The sequence below is a fragment of the Balaenoptera borealis genome, assembly GCF_965194805.1.
Source record: "Balaenoptera borealis genome assembly, chromosome: 13".
Classification (NCBI taxonomy): Eukaryota; Metazoa; Chordata; class Mammalia; order Artiodactyla; family Balaenopteridae; genus Balaenoptera; species Balaenoptera borealis.
In genome coordinates this window covers 71,024,595-71,046,782 of record NC_138870.1, presented here as the reverse complement: position 1 = coordinate 71,046,782, position 22,188 = coordinate 71,024,595, and the positions used below count along the sequence as shown (strand labels likewise).

General features: G+C 33.5%; 1 long non-coding RNA gene across 1 annotated transcript in view; it reads right to left on the bottom strand.

The window, feature by feature from the left end:
* Positions 1–429: 429 nt before the first annotated feature.
* Positions 430–22,188, bottom strand: part of LOC309609381 — a 29,047-nt gene continuing 7,288 nt past the window's right edge. Inside the window, exon 2 of the long non-coding RNA XR_014233395.1 lies at positions 430–22,128. This is a non-coding gene — a long non-coding RNA (uncharacterized lncRNA). The remainder of the gene's footprint in view (positions 22,129–22,188) is intronic.

The following is a 22,188-nucleotide window of genomic DNA, read 5'->3' as shown; positions in this document are numbered from 1 at the left end:
GTAATAATAGAATAATTACTGTTTATAAAAAGTAATTGTCATATCATGACGTCCAGATAATAATTTTCAACCATCACAAATTAAATAAGTAAATTTCCTGTTCTCTGGCATGTGGGATTTCTTTCCTCAGATTTAAAATATAGCTTTTAGATTGTCTCTATACAGTAGGAAAAATGAGAACAAATTTTAAAACATTAAGCAAACCATCAAAAATATTTTTTACTCCTGTGAATTCTTAGAGAACATTTGTGTTCCATTTGGATAACATTTGAAAAGAAGATAACATGCTGAAAGAAGCTAAACTAGCAGCAGAGTTTAATCCTGAATCCATATTTTAGAGTTAAAATCAACAAGGAAATATAATAACCTATTACATCTTGGATTTTAGCATATGAAATAACACTTGGGAAGCATCCAAAATGTTTTGAGGAGGAAGTAAGGTGAGGGAATGAGAAAACTCATATTTTCTCTGATTTGCAATCGTAAGGTCTCCTATGAAATGTTTATCATTGAAACAAGATTTCTCCCCCTTTTTTTTAAGTGGACTGTCTCAGATATTGGTCAGGGTTCTAAAAAAAGGGAATGATCATTCTTTCCATACCAGCTCACCCTATCAGTATCGGGTGCCCCTTAAAAACACTACTTTAGAAAGCATCTGATATAGACTCCTTAAAATCAAGAAATCTAATTTGCCAGATTAAAGGTGAGTCATTTCTCTGTGCACATCCTATACAGTGTATGAATTTTAAGGTGCATAAGTAAATTTTAATCATAAATTAACCCCACAAATATTCAATCATCAGTACCTACTATATAAAAATCAGTCAAATTATCTATAGGACTCATTTCATTCATGTGCCCTTCACTCATGAAAATATAATCAAGGATTGAATGTCCTTGAATTTACTATGGAATATTTCACATGAAAGCTATTCTTTCTAAAAACTTGTTTTGACAGGTGACATAATTTGAATATTAAAGTGATTTTAATGTGATGCTGTGACTCTAATTGCTTTAAATCACTGCAAAATTATTCTTGTTGGCTAATTTATAATGAACTACTTTTTGTCTACTTATATTATCATCTGACATCTTGCAGCCTCCAAGAACTTGGCTTACTCTTTTCTTTTACCATCACTTTCTGTGCCACTGGATTCACCTCAGTTTTTTCATTTTCCTCCAATTTGTTGACTGTGAAAAGTGCACAAATAACCCATTCCACAGGAATTCGAGCTGAGAATAAAGATTCAGATGTGATTAAACAAAGAAAAGTTGGCCAACAAGCCTAGCTCTTTCCTAGGCACCTTTTCTAATTTTATTTGTAATGTTCCCTTGTGGAATCTTCTGGACTTTTTCTTATAAATCATCTACAGTACAGACAATCCTGTCAAGATTAGATACCAGATCAACTTACTTACACTTTTGGCTGGTAATTTTTCATTGGCTTTTCTGTCCCTTCAGGAGCCAACCTGAAATATTTTTTCATCGGGTGAGGTTTCAAATAACTCTCTAGACCCATTTCACGTTCACAAGAACCAATAGTTTGGTTCTTGGCCTTATGGATGAGGAATCACTTCCTGTTTTATTTCAAAAATTATTTCCCTGACTTGTTAATATACCCTAGACTTGAAATCACTTCCTCTCACCCAAATAGCAATATTTTCTGAAAATCTCTGTTAACCTGAACCATTGCCTCTGGACTATTTACTGTAGCTCAATCATTGATTATATGCAATCTGACAGAGTCCAGGGTTCACATACCAAATCTATCCCTTTTTCTCTTTTTCTGTAACAACTTTATTGAGATATAATTCACATGCTATAAAATTCACCCATTTAATTATACAATTCAATATATTTTTTAAATTTTCAGAGTTGTACATTCATCATCACTAAATTTTAGAATATTTTCAACTATCCAGACCCCCAATCTGCCCATCTCCTGGTCTCCCTCCTCCCAGCCATAGGCCACTACTAACCTACTTCATGTCTCTATAGCTTTGCCTATTCTGAACATTTACCTTGATTCTTTTCATGGAGCAACCCACCTCAGCAATTTTCTCCACAGCAGTGTGTCAACCTTTTTACAGACAGAGAGTCCTCCATTGTGTGCATGAACCCTGACTTACTCAATTGAGTTCCTACTGATAGAGAGTTATCCCATTTCTACTCTTTTGCTATTATATTACAAAGAGTTCCACTGAATAGCCTTGTGCATACATCGTTTGGTGTTTTTTGCTACTGCATGCATCTATGGGATCTAGTCTTAGAAGTGGGTTGCTGAGTCAAAGGGTAAATGCTCATCTAATTTTGCTAGCTATTGCCAAATTACCCTCAATGGAATCTATACTATTTTGCATTCCCATCAGCAATTTATGAAAGCACCTGTTTCACCACAAGTCTTCGCAACAGAAAATGCTGTAAAACTTGAATTTTTGCCAATCTGATAGGTAAAAAATGGTAATTCAGTGCCATTTTTAGGTGAAATTCACAGAACACAAAATTAACCATTAAAAGTGCACAATTCTGTGGTATTTAGTACACTTACAACATTGTGCAACCATCACTCGATATCTAGTTCCAAGATATTTTCATCACCCCAAAAGAAAACTCCGCACCTCTTCAGCAGTCACTCTTTATTCACTCTCCCATCCTCAACCCCCACTCACTCCCCTGACAACCACCCATCTGCTTTCTGTCTCTATGGATTTGCCCATTCTGGCTCTTTCATATATATGGAATTATACAATATGTGACCTTTCTGTGTCTGGCTTTTTTCACATAGGTTTCAAGATTTATTCACAATTGTAGTATGTGTCAGTACTTCAATCCTTTTTAACGACTAATTAAGAATGTGTATACCAAGTTTTGTTTCTCTATTCATCACTTGATGAACATTTGAGTTGCTTCCATCTTTTGACTGTTGTGGATAGTGCTACTATGAACATTCTTCTACAAGTATTTGTTTCAGTATCTTTTCAGTTATTTTGGATCTGTACCCAGGAGTGGAATTACAGGGTCATACAGAAATTGTTTACTTTTTGAGGAACTGTTAAACTGCTTGTCAGTGCTTCCTGATTTTATATCCCCACCAGAAATGTATGAGGACTCCAACTTTTCCATATCCTCACCAACACTTGTTATTTTTCTCCTCCTCTTTTCATTCTCCTTCTCCTTCTAATTCCTATTTTTTTATTCTTATTTTTATCCTCATCATCAAAGCCACCCTATTGGGTGCCAAATAGTACCTTATTTTGGTTTTGACTTACATTTCCATAATGATTAATGATGTTGAGCATCTTTTCCAATGTTTGTTGAACATTAGTATATCTTCTTTGCAAAATGCGGGTTCGAGTCATTTGCCCACCTTTTTTTAAGGTTTTTGGATGTTTATTCTCTTACCCTTAAGAGGAATCACTCTCCTCCAGAGACAAAACTCTTGATTCTCTCTTTTTTTTTTTTTTTTTTTGGTTTGTCTATTTGTTGTGGAGTTGTAAGCATTCTTTATGTATTCTAGATAATAAACTCTTATCAGATATATGACTTGCATATAGTTTCTCCTGTTCTAAAGACTGACTCTCCACTGAGTTGATAATGTCCATTGATACACAGTGTATTTAATTTTGATGAAGTCTAATATACCCAATTTTCTTTTGTTGCTCATGCTTTTAGTGTCATATCTAAGAATCTACTGCCATGGATTCATAGTCAAGATCATGAAAATTTGTACCATGTTTTCTTCTAAGAGTTTTATAATTTTAGCTCTTCTATTTAAGTCACTGATATATTTTGAGTTGATTTTTATATATGTTGTGAAATAGGAGTTCAAGTTCATTCTATTGCCTGTCTATATCCAGCCAATCCATTATAATTTATTGAAGAGATTACTCTTAGCCATTGAAAGTTCTCAGCAACTTGTTCAACATTATAGGGTCATAGATGTATGAGTTTATTTCAGGATTCTCAATTCTACCCCACTGGTTTAAATTTGAATCATTATGCCAATATCATATTGTTTTTTTTTACAGTAGCCTTGCAGCAAGTTTTGAAATCAGGAATTGTGAGACGTCCATCTTTGTTATTCTTTTTCAGTATCATTTTGGTAATTTTAGGTACCTTGCAATTCCATATGAATTTCAGGATCTACTTTTCCATATCTGCAAAATAGGCCATTGGGAATTTTGGTAGGGACTGCATTGAATCTGTAGATCACTTTGGGGAGTTTTGCCAACTCAACAATATTAAGTCATCCAATCCATGAACACAGAATGTTTTTCCATTTTATTTAAGTCTTTAATTTCTTTCAGCATTGTTTTATAATTTGCAGTATACAAGTTTTTCACATCTTTGATTAAATTTATTTCTAGAGGTTTTATTCTTTTGTATGCTCTTGTAAATAGGATTGTTTCCTTAATTTCCTTTTTTTATTGATCATTGCCGGTATATAGAAACACAATTTATTTTTGTGTATTTGTCTTGTACCCTGCAACTTTGCTGACTTTATTAGTTCCCATAAGTTTTTGGTAGATTCTCTGGGATTTTTCTATATATAGGATAATATCATCTGCAAATCAAGATAGGCCAGTTGATATTCTGGTGATATTTTCGAATTGCAATTGGAGAAATAACTATCTAAATAGATGTAATACCCTGATAAATTGTCAAGCAAGAGTTTGAAGAAAATAAACACGGTTACAGACCTTCAAGATTAAGAGCTGTCCACACAAAATTTACTTAAAATTTTAGAACTCAGACAGGTTACAAGTAAAGGATAAAGACTTTTGCTTATTACCCGGTTAAGTAGTTCCTACCAGACCCAGCTATGCCACAGATAGCAAATATAAGCTTAAAGAAAAATGCACACACACGAACTTACAAAAACTATCCAAAGGCAGCAAGATTCTGAAGGCAAGTCAATACTTGGAAGTGGTTACACATTTTTCCAGCTTTAGCTTGAGCACTGGCTAAAGTCAGTGTATTGTGTAAAGGATAAAATCCTAAAAAAAGAAAGAAAAACAAAACCCACAGTCTTTCTGGCCTAAAAAATCAGAGGTAGAATGTAAGGCATCCATATTTGCTAGAAAATAAGGTTTTTATTTTTAAAAAGAGAGAAGCATTGACTGGAAACCTCAAATGTTATGTACAAAGTCTTCCCAAATATCTGGCTGACTTCTGAACTACAAATGTACTATACCCACTCTTTCTGAGAATGAAAAAACTGAATTAAGATTTAGGCTTCCACCTAAGAGACAGTTTTCAGTTTGGGTAGGGCCAGATTATTGCCTGCTAAGACAAACAAACCAAAATCAATGCTCTTCAGAAGAAAAATATATAAAATAAAACAGAATTAAGAGTCTTCATAACATAACATTCAGAGTGTACAGAATACAATCCAAAATTACTTGGAATACAAAAACCAAGAAACGTTGATCCACATTTAAGGGAAAAGACAATGAAAGACCTATATTAAGATGGCCTTGATGTGATGAAGAAAAACCATGATTTTAGATTGTTTATTCATGATAAAAATTCTCAGAAATATAACAATAGAAGGAAAGTTTTTCAGCCTGATAAAGGTTGTTACTAGTGAACCACACTAGTAACACATTTAATGGTAAAAATGGACAAGTTGCCCCTAAAATCAGGAAAACGGGAAAGAATGCTGATTTTCACCACTTTTCAACATTTTCTGGAGGTAATAACTACTAAAAGAAGATAAGAATAAAGTGAAGATTAGAAAGCAAGAAATAAAGCTGTCTCTATTTACAAAGGACAAGATTCTTCATATAGACGATTCTAAGGAAGCTACTAAATTATTAAATCAATTTAGCAAGATCACAGAATACCAGTAGGTTAACTTTTAATAATCCATTTTTATATGCTGGCATCACAATATTGCAAATTATATTTAAAAATCAGACATAAAAAATTCTTAGTAATATACTTAACAAACATCTTGAAAGACCTCTAGAGGGGACTTGTGGGGCTTTAATGTAATCTGGGTAGAGACTACACATGTTCATTTTATCACTACTTTAAAAACTGTCCATAGATATAATACATATGTTTCATAGGAAGAGTAAAGTGTTTATAGAATATTCCTAGCATATAGTAAGTTATCATTCCCTCTAGGTAAAATCCACTTAGGTAGTATTCTAAATGAGTATTTCATCAGGATAACAGTATCACCTTAGTAGACTCAAAAGCATATGTCTGTATTCCACCAAAGTTACTTAAATCTACAACCTTCCACATTCAGATAGATTTTCTCACTTATAAATAAGTCAGATCATGTCACTTTCCTGCTTGAAACCCTCTAATGGATTTACATTCACTTCAGATTAAAAATCTAAATTTTACTATGCCCAACGTGGTCTGCTGCACGCCTCCATGATCTGCCCCAGACCATCACTGTTTCCCTCCATGCACTCTTTTGCTCATGCTGGCTTTATTGCTGGTCCTTGAAAAATATCTCCACTCATACTGCCCTATTCTTTTGAACTGGAAATCTCTTTCCAAGGGTTATCATCCACTTCCAGATGTCTGTTCAAATATCACTCCCTCAGAGACTCCTGCCTGATCACCCTCTTAAAATGGCATCTTCTCAATTCCTATTATCTAAACTGCTCAATTTTTTCTGTAAAATTATGACCCTTACAATACATTTTACATATATTTATATTATATATTATATGTTATCTATTATATACATATTTTTTTAAATTAGATCCCTCCCCTAATGGACTATAAGTGCCACTAAATTCTATAAGAACACATACCCAGTTTCATTTGTTGCTATAACTCCAGTGCCTAAGACTGTACTACCTACATGGTTTGCCATCAATAAACAGCCATTGAAAGAATGAAGGAAGTAAGGACTGTTTGCTTCTCTTTGCATAGACTCTCTATTAAGTTTCTTTTGTTAAATATGATTAAATCCATTAATCTCAGATAATCTTAAAGCATAGAAGATTAACTAACACTCAGCCCTGTGAAAGATCAAGCGTTCCATGCCTCATATTGCCAGATTAGCTCACTTCCACAGAATCTCCTTCAGTACTCTCAATAGTTTCACCCTTGTGCACACTCTCACACACACATAAAATTTTTCACAATCTATCATTGGAGTTTTACAATGTGCCTGAACAGTAACAAACACCACTTTTCCCAAGGGAAATGTAATTTCTTTATATAAACATTAGGAGTTATTTCTGGCTAGATTTACTCATTCTAAAAATTACACAATATGTAATTTTAAAATATTCCCTTTGCTATTGGTATAGTGTGATTAAATGAAATTGCCAACAGTCATCATAATAACATATCCAACTTCATCTATCTTCCTGAGTAGTTTTATAATTTAGTTAGCTTTTATTGTATTTCATCACAGTTTTGTATTACTGCATAAATTCCTTAAGGCATTTCACACATTAATAGCTATTTCATCCCAAATTTTAATCTTAAATATCACTTTATTTTGGTTCCTGTGAAAATGGAATCCATCTGTATATTGACATGACTTTGACAGAAAACAAGTGGTTGCCAAACATTCTGTAGAATTACACTCAGTGCCAATTTGGTTTTGGCAAATATTAATGGAAAATAAAGCATTAATGAACCCTTTGTCTAGAATAATATTTGATGTTTATACAGTTCCTCTCATCAAGAGACATCAAACATGCAACAAGTGAAAATCTCGTTAACCTTCAAAATATCCCTGTGAGAAAAGTAGAGGTCATGTATTTCTACTCCAGTTTCATGCACTTTCTGTTCTACCTTTCACATAGATAAAGCTTTTAAATAATGACACATACAAAGGTGGAAAGGAAGCTGTCCCTTATCCACAGAAAAATTATTTAAACCAGATTTGCTCAAACACTGGATTCAAATTAAATTTTGATAGGTTTCTTTAGAGCATTTCACACATGAAGACAGATGTTAGTGATTACACAATTTTTTGAAATGTGTTATAAATTGATTAAACCTAATATTGGTCAGGAAGCATTTTGTTACACAGTATATTACAGTTCCTTGACTATATCTCAAATAATATATTTTCATGAGTAGCAATTTTATTAGTTCATTCACTCATTGTTTTAAAATCTTCATAAATAAAAATTCTAAGTCAAAAATGAACCTTGGAACTTGGATTCTTCTGTCTATGCTGCCTCCTCAGTTGCCAGCTATTGGCTTCCTCTCTCTTCTAGCTTAAGTCAGAATCTAGTACTTCTCCCTCCATCCTCCCCCTCCCCCATGCCCATAATTTCCTCCATATTACAGTGATTCTCCACGTGTGGTCCACAGACCAATGGCATCAGTATTAACTGACCACATGCTACAAAAGCAAAACATCAGGCCCCACCCCAGACCTAGTAAATCAGAGTCTCTGGGACTGGCGCCCAGCAATCAGCGTCTTGGGTTGTGACTCTGATGGTGCTAGGGTTTGAGAGTCACTTTTTATATATTGTACTAACCATGCCCATGAAAGTCTTATGCTATAGGCTTAGACCCATATTTCGCAAGATAAATAGTGCATATGGTGTTCTATCTGTTGCAGTGCTTAATGCAGCTATTTTCATTATTTCTGAAGACTTCTCTAAGGAAGTAACATTACATTAAGATTGGGGGACTTCCCGGGTGGCACACTGGTTAAGACTCTGCGCTCCTAATGCATGGGGCCCGGGTTCAATCCCGGGTTAGGGATCTAGATCTCACATGCATGCCGCAACTAAAAGTTTGCATGCCACAACTAAGGAGCCCACGTGCCACAACTAAGGATCTGGTGAGCTGCAACTAAGGAACCGGCGAGCTGCAACTAAGGAGCCCGCCTGCTGCAACTAAGACCTGGCGCAACCAAATAAATAATTTTTTTTAAAAATTAAGATTGAAAAAGACAGAAGAAACTAGGCGTGCCCAGAACAACGGATAGGATTTTTGAGGATGCAGAAACTGTGTGAAAGCCCATGGCATGAAAAGCATGTTGTATATAAGTAATATAAAGTGACCAATGAGTGTTCAACATAGTGAACACATGGAAAGGATGAGAGAGATGAGAGAACAGGTATGTAAGAGCCAGATCTAGCTTCTTTCATTTAGAAAAACACATGTGAAATTCAGATGTATTATGCGAATTTATAGTTTGCCCTTCCTATTACTTAATTTTAGTCCATTATATCAATGTAGTGTAGTTCCTTTAAACATCCAAAGTAAAAAGTTTAGATTTTATTGTAAAAAATGAGAAAAGTCTTTGTGGGTAAAAAGCACTGGAGTGACATAATCCGTTGGTGTCTGTAATAGATAAAGATGTTTGCTTGCACCATAGTTAATATATTTTTGAAAGGTCTAATAACGCAACACGGCATGAAAAGAAGAATAAGTTTGATTAATAAAATACAAAATTAACTAGCACCTCCATCACATCACATAATTACCATTTCTTTCTTTTTTGATGAGAACATTTTAGATCACTCTCAGCAATTTTCAAGTATACAACATAATTCTGTTAATTATAATCACAATGTCGTCCATTAGATCCCCAGAACTTATTCATCCTCTAACTGGAAGTACGTACCCTTCAAATTGAAATATATAAATGTAACAAATCAGTATATCATACACCTCAAACTTACACAATATTTTATGTCAATTATATCTCAATTAAAAAGTACAAAATTAATTTCACATGCTTATAACTTGGAAAATGTTTAAAAACTCAAATAAAAAGCATCTAGAATCAGTAATAGGAAATATAAATAGTAACATTACTATTGGATGGGGGGAAAGCTTCAAAGCAGATAGTCCTAGCTTCTGACTGAGTAGCATCATTTATAGAATAGGTTCTTTTGATAGTTATTTAGTTTCAATGGGCATCAGTGTCCTCCTGTGTAAAACAGGAGGAAATAATATATTTTTGCAGGTTTGCACTTAAGATTAAAATAACAGTACAGCCCACTGCTAACATCACACTCAATGGGGAAAAGCTGAAAGCTTTTTCTCTAAGCTCAGGAACAATACAAGGATGACCACTCTCACCACTTTTATTCAAATAATATTGGAAGTACTGGCCTGAGCAATTAGGCAAGAAAATAAATAAATAAAAGGCATCCAAATTGGAAAGGAAAGAGTAAAACGGTCACTATTTGTGGATGACATGATATTATATATAAAAAACCCCAAAGACTCCACCAAAAAAATGTAAGAACCAACAAATGAATTCAGTAAAGTAAAATCAATATACAGAAATCAGTTGCATTTCTATGCATCACTAACTATCAGAAAGAGAAATTAAGAAAATAATCCTATTTACAGTTGAATCAAAAAGAAGAAAATACCTAGAAATAAATTAACTAAGGAGGTGAAAGACCTGTACAGTGAAAATTTTAAGACATCCATAAAAGGAATCGAAAAAGAAACAAATATATGGAAAGATATTCCATGTTCATGGACTAGAAGAATTAACATTATTAAAATGTCCATATTACCCAAAGCAATCTACAGATTCAGTGCAGACCTTATCAAAATTCCAATGGCATTTTTCACAGAAATAGAACAAACAGTCCTGAAGTTTGTATCTAACTACAAAAGACTGGGAGTAGCCAAAGCAATCCTGAGAAAGAGCAAAGCTGGAGGCATCACACTCCCTAATTTCAAACTATATTACAAAGCTACAGTAATTAAAACAGCACAGTATTGTCATAAAAACAGACACATAGATCAATAGAACAGTTGAGAGCCCAGAAATAAATCCATGCATATAGGTCAATTAGTTTACAACAAAGGAGCCAAGAATATACAATGGGGAAAAGACCATCTCTTCAATAAATGGTGCTGGGAAAATTGGACAGCTGCATGCAAAAGAAGGAAACTCAACCACTATATTACACCATACACAAAAATTAACTTAAAATAGATTAAAGACCTGAACCTACTGAATTGGAGAAAATATCTGCAAATAACATATCTTATAAGAAGTTAATATCCACAATATATAAATAACTCATACAACTCAATAGTAAAAAAAAATCAATTTGATTTAAAAATAGGCAGAGGATCTTAATAGACATTTCTCCAAAGAAGAGATACTGAGGGCTAACAGGTACATGAAAAATGCTCAACACCACCAATCAACAGGGAAATGCAAATCAAAACCACAAAGAGATATCATCTCACACCCATTAAATGGCTATTATCAAAAACAAATGCTGGTGAGGATGTAAAGAAAAGAGAACCTTTGTGAACTGCTGGTGGGAACGTAAATTGGTGCAGCCACTATGGAAAATGGTATGGAAGTTCCTCAAAAAATTCAAAACTGAACTACCATATGATACAGCAATTTCACTTCTAGGCATTTATCTGAAGAAAAACACTAACTCAAAAAGGTATATGCACCCCCATGTTCACTGCAGCAAAATTAACAATAGCTAAAATATGGAAACAACCTAAGTGTTCATCAATGGATGAATAAATAAAGATGTGGCATGTGTGTGTCTGTGTGTGTGTGTTTGTATAAACAAACAATGGAATATTATTTACCATGAAAACAAATGCAATCTTGCCATTTACAATAACATGGATAGACCTTGAGGGCATTACGATAAGTAAAATACATCAGACAGAAAAGACAAATACTGTATGATATCACTTACATGGAGAATCCAAGACAAAAAAAAAAAAAAAAGGCAAAATAAAACAAGCTTATAGAGAACAGATTAGTGGTTGGCAGAGGTGGGTGGTGAGGATGGGCAAAACGGGTGAAGGGATTCAAAAGGTACAAACTTCCAATTATAAAATAAATAAATCATAAGGATGTAATGTACATCATGGAGACTACTGTTAATAATACTGTATTGCATATTTGAAAGTTGCTTAAAAAGCAGATCTTAAAAGTTCTCATCACAAGAAAAAAATTTCTGTAACAATGTATAGTGACAGATGCTAACTAGACTTAAGTTGTGGTGATCACTTTGCAACATACACAAATATCGAATCATTATATTGTAAACCTGGAACTGATACGTCAATCATACCTCAAAAAATGACAGTGCAAATAAAGACCATAATAGAGAACAAGTACCTCCAAATTAACTATTAAGATCATCCATAGGATCTCCACACTGCAAATATATGTGAGCAAATGTACACATGTACCTTTATTTTCCTATATAGTAGCAATAACCAATTAAAAAATACAATGGAAAAACATATAAATTACATAAGAAGGGAAGCTATCATTTAATAAGAATATTGAAGCAAAAACTGTGTATTTATCAAAACATTTTAAAAAGTAGAAGAAAATACTCTCTTACAATTCTAAGTATGTATCATATCTGAACAGGTTATGGTTTTTCATATTAAAAATAATTCTTCAAGTAATAACTTAAAAAACTTTTAAAAGTGTTAAATTTATTTATGACTTCGGAATAAAAATGCATTTTTAATAGAAACAAAACGCAAAAATGAAGAAAAATAAATTTTATCGAATTAATGTTTAAAAATTCCATGAGTCACAAAGACTTTTTAAATGTATTTTTTAATTTACATATGGTAAAATTCACTCTTTTTGCTATTCAGTTCCATGAGTATTGACAAGTGATAAAGTCTTGTAACCAGCCACCACAACTGAGATAGAGAAGTTATATCAGCCCTCAGAGATATCCCCTTATGGTACTTGGTAGCCAGACCCTCTCTCCTCCTCTTCTACCGGCTGACTATCAATAACGTTTTTTCCTATAATTGCCTTTTCCAGAATGTCACAGAAATAGAATCATCCAATGTGAAGACTTTAGAGTCTGACTTCCTACACTTAACACATTTGCAATTCAGACATGCTGTTCCATGAATCAATAGTTTTTTGCTTTCTATTGCTTAATAGTAGTCTGTTGTAGGGATTTAGCACGATTTCTTTATCCAAACACCATTGAAAGAGCATCAGCGTTGTTTCCAGGTTTGGGGCAATTACGATAAAACTATTACAAACATTCCCATACAGGTTTATGTGTAAACCCCATCAGTTTTCATTTCTCTTGAGTAAATATCTATGTGTGAGATAACTGGGTCATACAATAAGTGCATGTTTCACTTTATAAGAAAGCACAACACTTCTCCAAAGTGGCTGTACCATTTCACATATAGGCAATGTATGAGTTCTAACTGCTTCATATCTGTGTTAGCGCTAGATATTCTCAAGTTGTTTGTTTCTTTGTTTTTTAACATAGCCATTTTAATAGGTGTAAAATGGTATCTCATTGTGGCTTTAATTTTCAATCCCATAATAACTAATAATGAATATCTTTTCACTAATTGTTATCTATATATATTTTTGGTTAACTGTCTTCTTAGTATTTTTTCTATTTTAAAAATTTGATTTGTTTTTGTCATTATTGAGTTTTGAGAATTCATTATATAGTCTGGATACAAATCCTTTATCTATTATTTTCAAATATTTTCTCTACTCTATGACTGGTCATTCTGTTAACTTTATCAAAAAAGAGAATTTCAAAATTGTGGTTAAATCCAATTTATAATTTTCTTTTAATGGACCATAACTTTGGTGTTGTACTAACAACTCTTTGTCACATGCAAGGTCACAAAGATTTACTTTCAAACACTTCTGGTAGGGATGTCAAATAGTACAACCACTTTGGAAAACAAATGAACAGTTTCTTAAAAAGTAAAACATACACCTGTTATAAGATCTAGAAATCAGACTCCTAGTTAGTTACCCAAAAGAAATGAAAGCACATATTCATACAATGGTTTGTCCATGAATATTCATAACAACATTGTTTGTAGTAACCAAAAACTAGAAACAACCTGACTGTCCATCAAATGTGAATCGATACACAAATTATGATCTATCCATAAGTGGAACAATACTCAGCAATAGAAAGAATTTATTGATATATACAACAAATGTTTTTCAAAATAACTATACTAAGTGAAAAAAGCCAGCCAAAAAGAATTCATAAATTAGTATTCTATTAATATAAAATTATAGAAAATGCAAACCAATCTATAGTGACAGGAGACAAAGCAGTATTTTGTCTGGGGAAAGGGTAGTGGTGCAGAGAGAAATTGGGTTAAAAAGTGATACAAATAGATTTTGGAGATTTTACATATGTTTATTATCTAAATTGTGGTGATGGGCTCATGGATGTATACATATGTCAAAACTCATCAACGTGTACATTTTAAATATGTTCAATGTCTTTTATGTCAGTTATACTTCATTGAAGCTTTTAAAACAGTCATACAGTCAAAATGACAAAAACAATAGGAAATCCTCAATTAATGGATTACAAATACTAAAATGTCTGGACTTTTGACATATGTGTAGGAAAATAATTTGAAAGTACAAAGACATCTGAGCAATTAAGAGATATAACTACAAATCCTTAGCTTTTACCTCTATCTTTTATGTCATCATAATCATAATAAATATTTATGAAATGAATATTTAATTTCTATATCCAGATTGATAGCAAACATAAGTTGTTTAACATACCTTTTGGAAAGTTAAAAAATGGGTATTTACTTATAGTACTCACCATCAATTTTATTCCATGTAGAAAAATTATAACATTTTGCAACTTTCCACGCATACATCTGTGCAAGTTAAGGTTTATTTTCTTATTTCCTCAATCCTAGTCTAGAAATATACATTTTGGGAAGAGTTAAAGAATGTCTGAGGTGTGTATCTGTATTTGAAAGAATGTCTGAATCTTGAAATGGATTTTAGTTTGTGGTAAAAAGCAACATTAGAATGGAATTTGTTTTTTAGTATGATTCCTCTTGAGAAAATATTGTCTGATAAATAAGAATCCATGTTTTATGTCCTGGCAAAAACAAAAGGTTTATACAAGTTACCTAGGGATATTTCTGATACATCATGTCAAAATTAATAAAACTGTAGACAATGACCTTTTCCCACAAATCTCTTAGGGATGTTCTGTTTTATACTCCTTTGACTTTCAGTGGTAAAACATCTGAAAAAACATCCACATCAAGCTTAAAAAATAAGCATAAATAAGTTTAGCCCATCAGTGTGCCTCTAAATGTACTAAACGTTGGGGCTTATTATTGCTGTTGCCTCCCTAGTAATCAAAGAAATGGATGACTCGCTCACGGAAAGCAAGTGCCAATTTTGTCTCAGTAGTCAAAGTGTGGTTTGGAGCAGAACCATTCTGAGAGAAAAAATATGACAGAAATAAGGAGTCTAAGAGCTAGAAACCTTGTTTCTCTGTGAATTCCTTACATGGTATCAGGGACACTCCCATATACCTTCTCCCTGATTCTATCCTTATTATGAAAAACATCCTGTGGGTGACTAAGAATGTTCATCTCTGATGATGGTGAACCATTCTTAAGCTTACTCATCAGGGTAATCAGCTGGCATAATACTTTTAGTTGTAATGTTTCTCTAGCTTTCCCAGTACTAGTAATATACTTGCTAATATATTAATACACTTTAGAATATTTCCCTAATTCTCCTTGCCCCTGACACCTGTCTAGGCTTCACATCACCAAAAAAAATTTTTATCCTTTGACTATCAAATAGATTTTTAATATTTTGATGTTTTCAGAGCCTCTGGGTTTGTTTGTTTTTCCAATATTATGTTCTCAATGTTATGTCCTTCATTGATTTTATTATCATCGATCAAAGTTTTTTTAATGTCCATCATTAATTTTCTATCATTATCCATCTTCCTCTGGGTCGTTTGAGCCAGAACAAATTATAGCGAGGGAGTGTGGATGAAAGAGGTATTTTCCAAAAATGCACTCATTTTTAATTTTTAATATATTACTCAATTTCAATATATTACTCAATTTTTAATATATTACTTTTTTTTTAAGAGTCAGGACTAATTAAACTGACAAAATTTAGTGTCATCCCCTTCACATGCAAAACTTTAAACCCTTAGCTTAACTTTCACATGGATTTTATAGTATTTTTTTCAACCTTTGAGCCTCCTTGAGGCATCCTCCATGGACCTGAAGGTGGATGTATGTATTAACTATTGTTTCAGTAATTATTCATAACAGAGTGCTACAAAAGTGGGAAAAGATAATGTATTTCTCACTCCCACATCTAAGGGCTGCCTGTGGAGACACTGCTCCACATGTTTTGTTCTGGGCCCAAGGATGGAAGGGCAGGGGCTGTTCAAGGCATGGTTTCCTATGACAATGGCAAACATGCAGGACAGCAAGGGAAATAGAACAAGCACATTTAAAGGTTCTGTCTGGATTGCATCCATTGGCCAAAGCAAGCTACATGACCAAACTCAAAGTCAAGAGGTGAGGAAGTATACTCTTCCCATGGAGGGGGTGGTATCTGGGAGCTAAGTGGTGAGTATTTGCTGAACAATAATCTATCATACCAGTAGAGGACTTGTAAACCCTTTACAAAAGTTAAAAGTTTAAAGAAGTAAAATAGTAACTAGTCTGGAATTAGTGGTTCAGTGAGAAAGACATATTGATTTATTTTCCCATAAAAATATAGTTACATATGGAGATTAGAATCAATTTTTGAATTACATTTTGGGTCAAGTGTATTTGAAAACTGGCCTGAAACCAAACCACCATGAATAGCATTATTTATGTGTTCCAAGTCATAAAAGTTCAACCTATCAACACTTTTTAGAGGAAAAAGAGTAATTTGGGGATGGACAGCATATACTGCTATACTTTTTATACTTCCCACAGAACACCTAGAATTTTACTTTTAATTGAGATGATGGAAGCTTAGAAGAGGATGTGAGTTTAATTAGATGTGCATTTCCAGAAGGTCTGCATAAAAACAGCCCACAGCACACACCAGTTTCTGATATATTAACAGAAAGTTGTCTTAGAGTATCTTGTGTACTTTCTTTTCTTAGATTTGTGTATTTAACATTAACTATATAGTCATCTTTTAAAACTACCATTCATCTATTTATATTACATCATAGATTTTAACACAATAAACAGTGGTTAAATATAACCTCAAAAAAAAAAGAAAACAAATGCTCAAGTAGGATACGTAACCTTATACTTGCTCATCTCCCTATTCTCCCTCTGAGGCATTCAGGTGACAGCACACTTGTCAAAGAACAGGTAGGTGGTGCTATGAGAAAAACACACAGGCAGTGCATATACACACACACACACACACACCATGATAAGCTCTTAAATATGTGAGCTTCCTAAGGCCCCTTGATATTTAATCAGGCCCTAGCGTCTACGTGAACTGATTTATTTCTTAGAAATTCCATTATCTATGCTTATTATTATGACAATAAAATAAATATGATTTTGAATACTCAGAATCTTAGATAATCTAATTAAAATATCATATTTTATTGAGTTATAACTGACATATTAGTTTCAGGTATATAATATAGTGATTTGATATTTGTAAATACTGCAGAATGACTACCACAATAACTTTACTTAACATCCATAAAATATCTATTTAAATATATAACTAGTCCTTTCAAATTTTCTAATAGAAGTAGGGAGTTTATTCCCCTTATAATAAAAAGTTAACATTGTGTTTATTAATTACTTATCTATCTTTCTTCAAGCAGACTGAGCTAATTCTAATATTGACATTCATGACCCAGTAAACATGTCTAAAATTTTATGCCAACTTTCATCACCAGATTTATTTTGTTACTATTCAATAATGAAACATTACAAAGTAACATATCTTATAAACAGTCCATGACATATATAGAGGCAGAATTCCATGGAATTTGTCTTGGTATCTGATCCAGGATAAGCTGGTTTAAGATACTTTGGCACAAACTAAGTGTTGAAACATTCTGCATTACTTGGTCCATTAACATACTTTTATAATTCTAGCACGTTAACAACTATGGAATACAATAATCGTGACATAAAAATATATCAATAATTTTGTGATATCTGATTGTAGCTACCTGTGAACTATACCAGTGGGTACCATATCTCTACCCCACCCTAAGTTCTCTAGTGTCAGCATTTGGGGATCTCTCAAACCAAGCAGTTGTTTTTATTGTGGCTGTCAGTCATAAGAGTAGCTTGCAGACTAAAAGGTATTGCCTTGCAAATGGAAACAAAAATCCGTTGGCCTGCCACAGTTTTATAAATCTAGGTTTAGGAGAATCTTGTACTAGTTCATCTGGGCCAGTTTTCAGGGCACATGTCAACGTGATATTTTCTTGTAAACCAGCAGTTGTGTAACCAGAACACAGGAGACTTGTCTTAAATACAAGGCAAAACTGAAAATATACATCCTTTTTCCCATGTCCCTAACTCTTAGCTTCTGGTATGTAAAATTCCTAGTATGTCAAATGTAGACTATATTAAGGACCAATGAAGATGATGGAAGGCTTTAAATTAATCCTGGTAACAGAAGGTGTGGGCTTTGATCTGCTTCAAGGATCTGTTTTCATCTGCATCAGTTTCTGATATCTGCAAAATCTAAATTCTCCAATTGTTGCTAATTTGTCCTCTAGTTTAGGAGATTTCACTTCTGTTTTCTTGATATAGTGGTACTACCTAGGGGGAATGGGAAGAAGATAGATCCTTAGGGACTGATCCAGGGTTTTCACTGCCCTGCTGTGTGTGTGTGTGTGTGTGTGTGTGTGTGTGTGTGTGTATCTGCTCTGAGCAGAAGCAGCACATCCTGGCATGTTTCCCATCACTCCTCAAGATGCAGTTATTTTATAGTCATATCATAGGGATAGTTTATTGCCAAATACCTCTTCACCCCAGAATAAAAATGTACATGTCAGACAAAAACATATAAGCACATTATAAGATTATCTCTTGGTACACTTCTAACCCATATGCTTGTACTTCTGACTTACATGTATTAAGTAGGAATGGAAATAAAACATTTCTCTATTGATAGAAATGGTAAACATGCTGGTATTTGAAAGACATGCTATATTACAAAAAATAAATACTACATAATATTTAAACTATTTGGGAATTATCTTTCAACTTTCATGTGTCTGTTACGCAGACCTGGGTAGCATTTATCATGCACTCCTACTAAGATACAGAACCTGGAGAAAGGGTGGTTCATTTGTTAGGATTAGATTCACTAGATTTATCTAAAATCTCGAAAATTAAATTTCAAAAGTGTCTCAAACAAGACAGAGTTTCTCTGTCACATAAATGAAGTACAGATATCACTAGTCCTGGGCCAGTAATCTCAACTCCTTAAAAAAGTAATTTCTTAAGTTGATACATATCCACTTACATCTTATTGGTAAAAATTTAGTCACATGGTCATTTACAGTTGTAAGCAACCTGGAAAATGTTGTATTTATTCTGAGCAGCAAAATAAAAACTTCTGAAAGAAGTACTAGAGACACTTTAAAGAACAAAAAGATAAAATCAAATCTATGGAGACTCAGCTTTGAGAGAACTACACAAAAATTAAAACAGACAATAAATTAAACTAAAAAGAATAAAAACACTTTATTGATTAAATAAGTATATTTGGGTGCCTACTAGGCATCAGCATATTCTAGGCACTGGGATTCCTAAGTGAAAACACAAACACACACACACACACACACACACACAATCTCCGCCTTCATGTGGCTTACATTTTAGTGGATGAAAACAGGTTTTTTTTGTTTGTGTTTGTTTTGTTTTGCTATACTTCCATAGGTAGACTGATTTTGCTAAAATTGAGTAATCATTCTGACTTTCTCCTGAGAAGCCTCCTGGTACCTAAAATTCCAGGTGGTTTTGTACTGATAAAGTGGTCTGTGTTTCCAATCCTATGCCTGTGGTAACAAAGCATTCAACTCCATATTCCCATTTTGTTAATGGTATCATCCTCTTTCTGTTGCTCACACTTACACACCTGTGTCTCTAATCTGTAGCGAAACAAAATACCAATTATTGTCTCCACAAGCTGATCTATACCATCCTTCATCTTTAAAAAACAAAAACAACAACAACAAAACTCCAAGAGACCCAGGATTTTAATTTCCTGATTCTTCTTTCCACCAACAGATGGGATATTTGCACCATATTCTCCCCTCCCTCATAATCTAATCCTACACTGGATCCTGAGTTTTGTTGAGATGGATTTATTTGTTTAATTTCAGCCTATGACAGTCTTTTCTCTTTTGTGTGTTTATTCAATTTCAGGAATACTTATTAAGCATCATTATGATTTTTTCACCAATTTTGAACCTTTTGTGAGTCCACTGTTATCTTGCACTGTAATTGCAGTTTAAAATAGTTATAGCTCAGAAAAACAGCTTTATGGCAACATAAAGACTAAATATGAGGGTGTTTTAGTGTCAAAGAGCCTACTGCACAGGGGTTGAAGTATTTAAGAAGATGCTATACCTCTTTATCCCTATCACTTGTTTAAGGCATGTGAAAGAAAACATATGCCACCTGATATTCTCTGATAGGAAATTCTTGTGACAAAATAATTGCTGAGCATGCTTTTAACAGAAAAAGGGGGGGGGAAAGATTTGCTGTCTAAAAAGTAATGTAGCTTTTCAAGAGCTAGGAGGATAATTATATATGTGTACATCTATGTGTATGTGTGTGTATATATATAAACATATAACTTATATATATATAAGGTATATATAATGCATTGTGTCATGCACTGTCAATATATGCATGACAAAGTAGGTGGAAGAAACGGTAAAATTAGATTTGTATCAATTTACTTGTAGGCATATCCATTATATATAAAGTTGCTATCAATACATTGTTAAGCAAGTTTTAGATTTATTCATATAGTATGATTATATTCATATAAAACAAAAAAATTAAAATCCATACGTATCTGTGTACATATACAAATATATATGTGGAAACAAGGAGAACTTGGTAAAGGTGTGAAAGACTGGACACCAAATTTCCTAACACTTTAACAATTAAGAGCACCCTCTGAAAAACATTTAAGTGCTGTTATTTATGAACTGCATTCTTTCCTCTTTGATGCCCTGAGAGAAACAAGTAATAAGGTAACATTTTCAATCAGTATTCAACTGCTTTTTATTTTATTTGCAGAAAATGATAGAAAACCATTCAGAGGCATAACTACTTGGGCTCTGGTATACATTGGGACTAAACATGCTTAAAACATATTTTTCAGATTTTCAATTTGACAAAATACATGGACTCTTGGGTAACTCCTTCTATTTTTCAATTTTAGCTTTCTGCATTTGGCAATATTTTTAGAGGAATATTAATAGGTATAAAATTTAGTTTTTTATAAAATAAGTCACCGATTCACCATAAATAATAGTATGCCATGCATTTTAAATTCAATTTCAGAATTTCAGCCAGCTGTAACTGCCAAGATAATACTATAATCAGGCTTGTTTCTAAGTTAGTGATGTGGCCCTTAGTTCTAACGTGCAACATGAAGACACTGATCCCCCAAAATACTTAGGGATATATCGGTCCTCACCAAGTTTTAAATTCCTACTTTAATTGGAGCAGAAAAAATTTAGTTTCTGCCAGATATGTTAATTTGTGCCTATGAGAAACCCTATTAACTGGCTTCATGTTTTAAATGTATTCCAGTGATCACTTATCATCCTTGTAGATTGGTACCAGGCATCTGCCCAGTTGGCCCAGGACTTAATGAAGGACTCCTCTCAACAGCAGCTGGCAGTGAGCAGACAGCTCAGTAATGTGTAGACAGACAGACACAGACACACACACACACACACACACACACACTCACAACCCCCTCCTACATGCTCTCTGTGTAATTCAGCATCTGTGGGACATCTAAATATCTGGTTCTGCTTTTCATTCCCCATCTCATACTTGAGTTTCTATGCATATATAATCTCATTTCCGCCAAATTCTGCATGAAGATCTGCACATCTTTCAAACAAGGAAGGTAAATGGCCTTGACGCCTTTCGATGTACTTCCCATCATCCCATTAATAGTCTCATTTACCTACAATCTACCTTCATATTCAACAAGGTTTTTTCTCCAGTGTTACTAAGATATCACTGACATAAAACATTGTCAATTTAAAGTGTACAACTTTAAAATTTCATATACACATATATTACCATTTTTTGTGTGCGGTGAGAACTTTTTAAGATTTACTCTCCCAGCGACTTTCAGGCATACGGTACAGTATTAACAATAGTCACGGGCTTCCCTGGTGGTGCAGTGGTTGAGAATCTGCCTGCCAATGCAGGGGACACGGGTTCGAG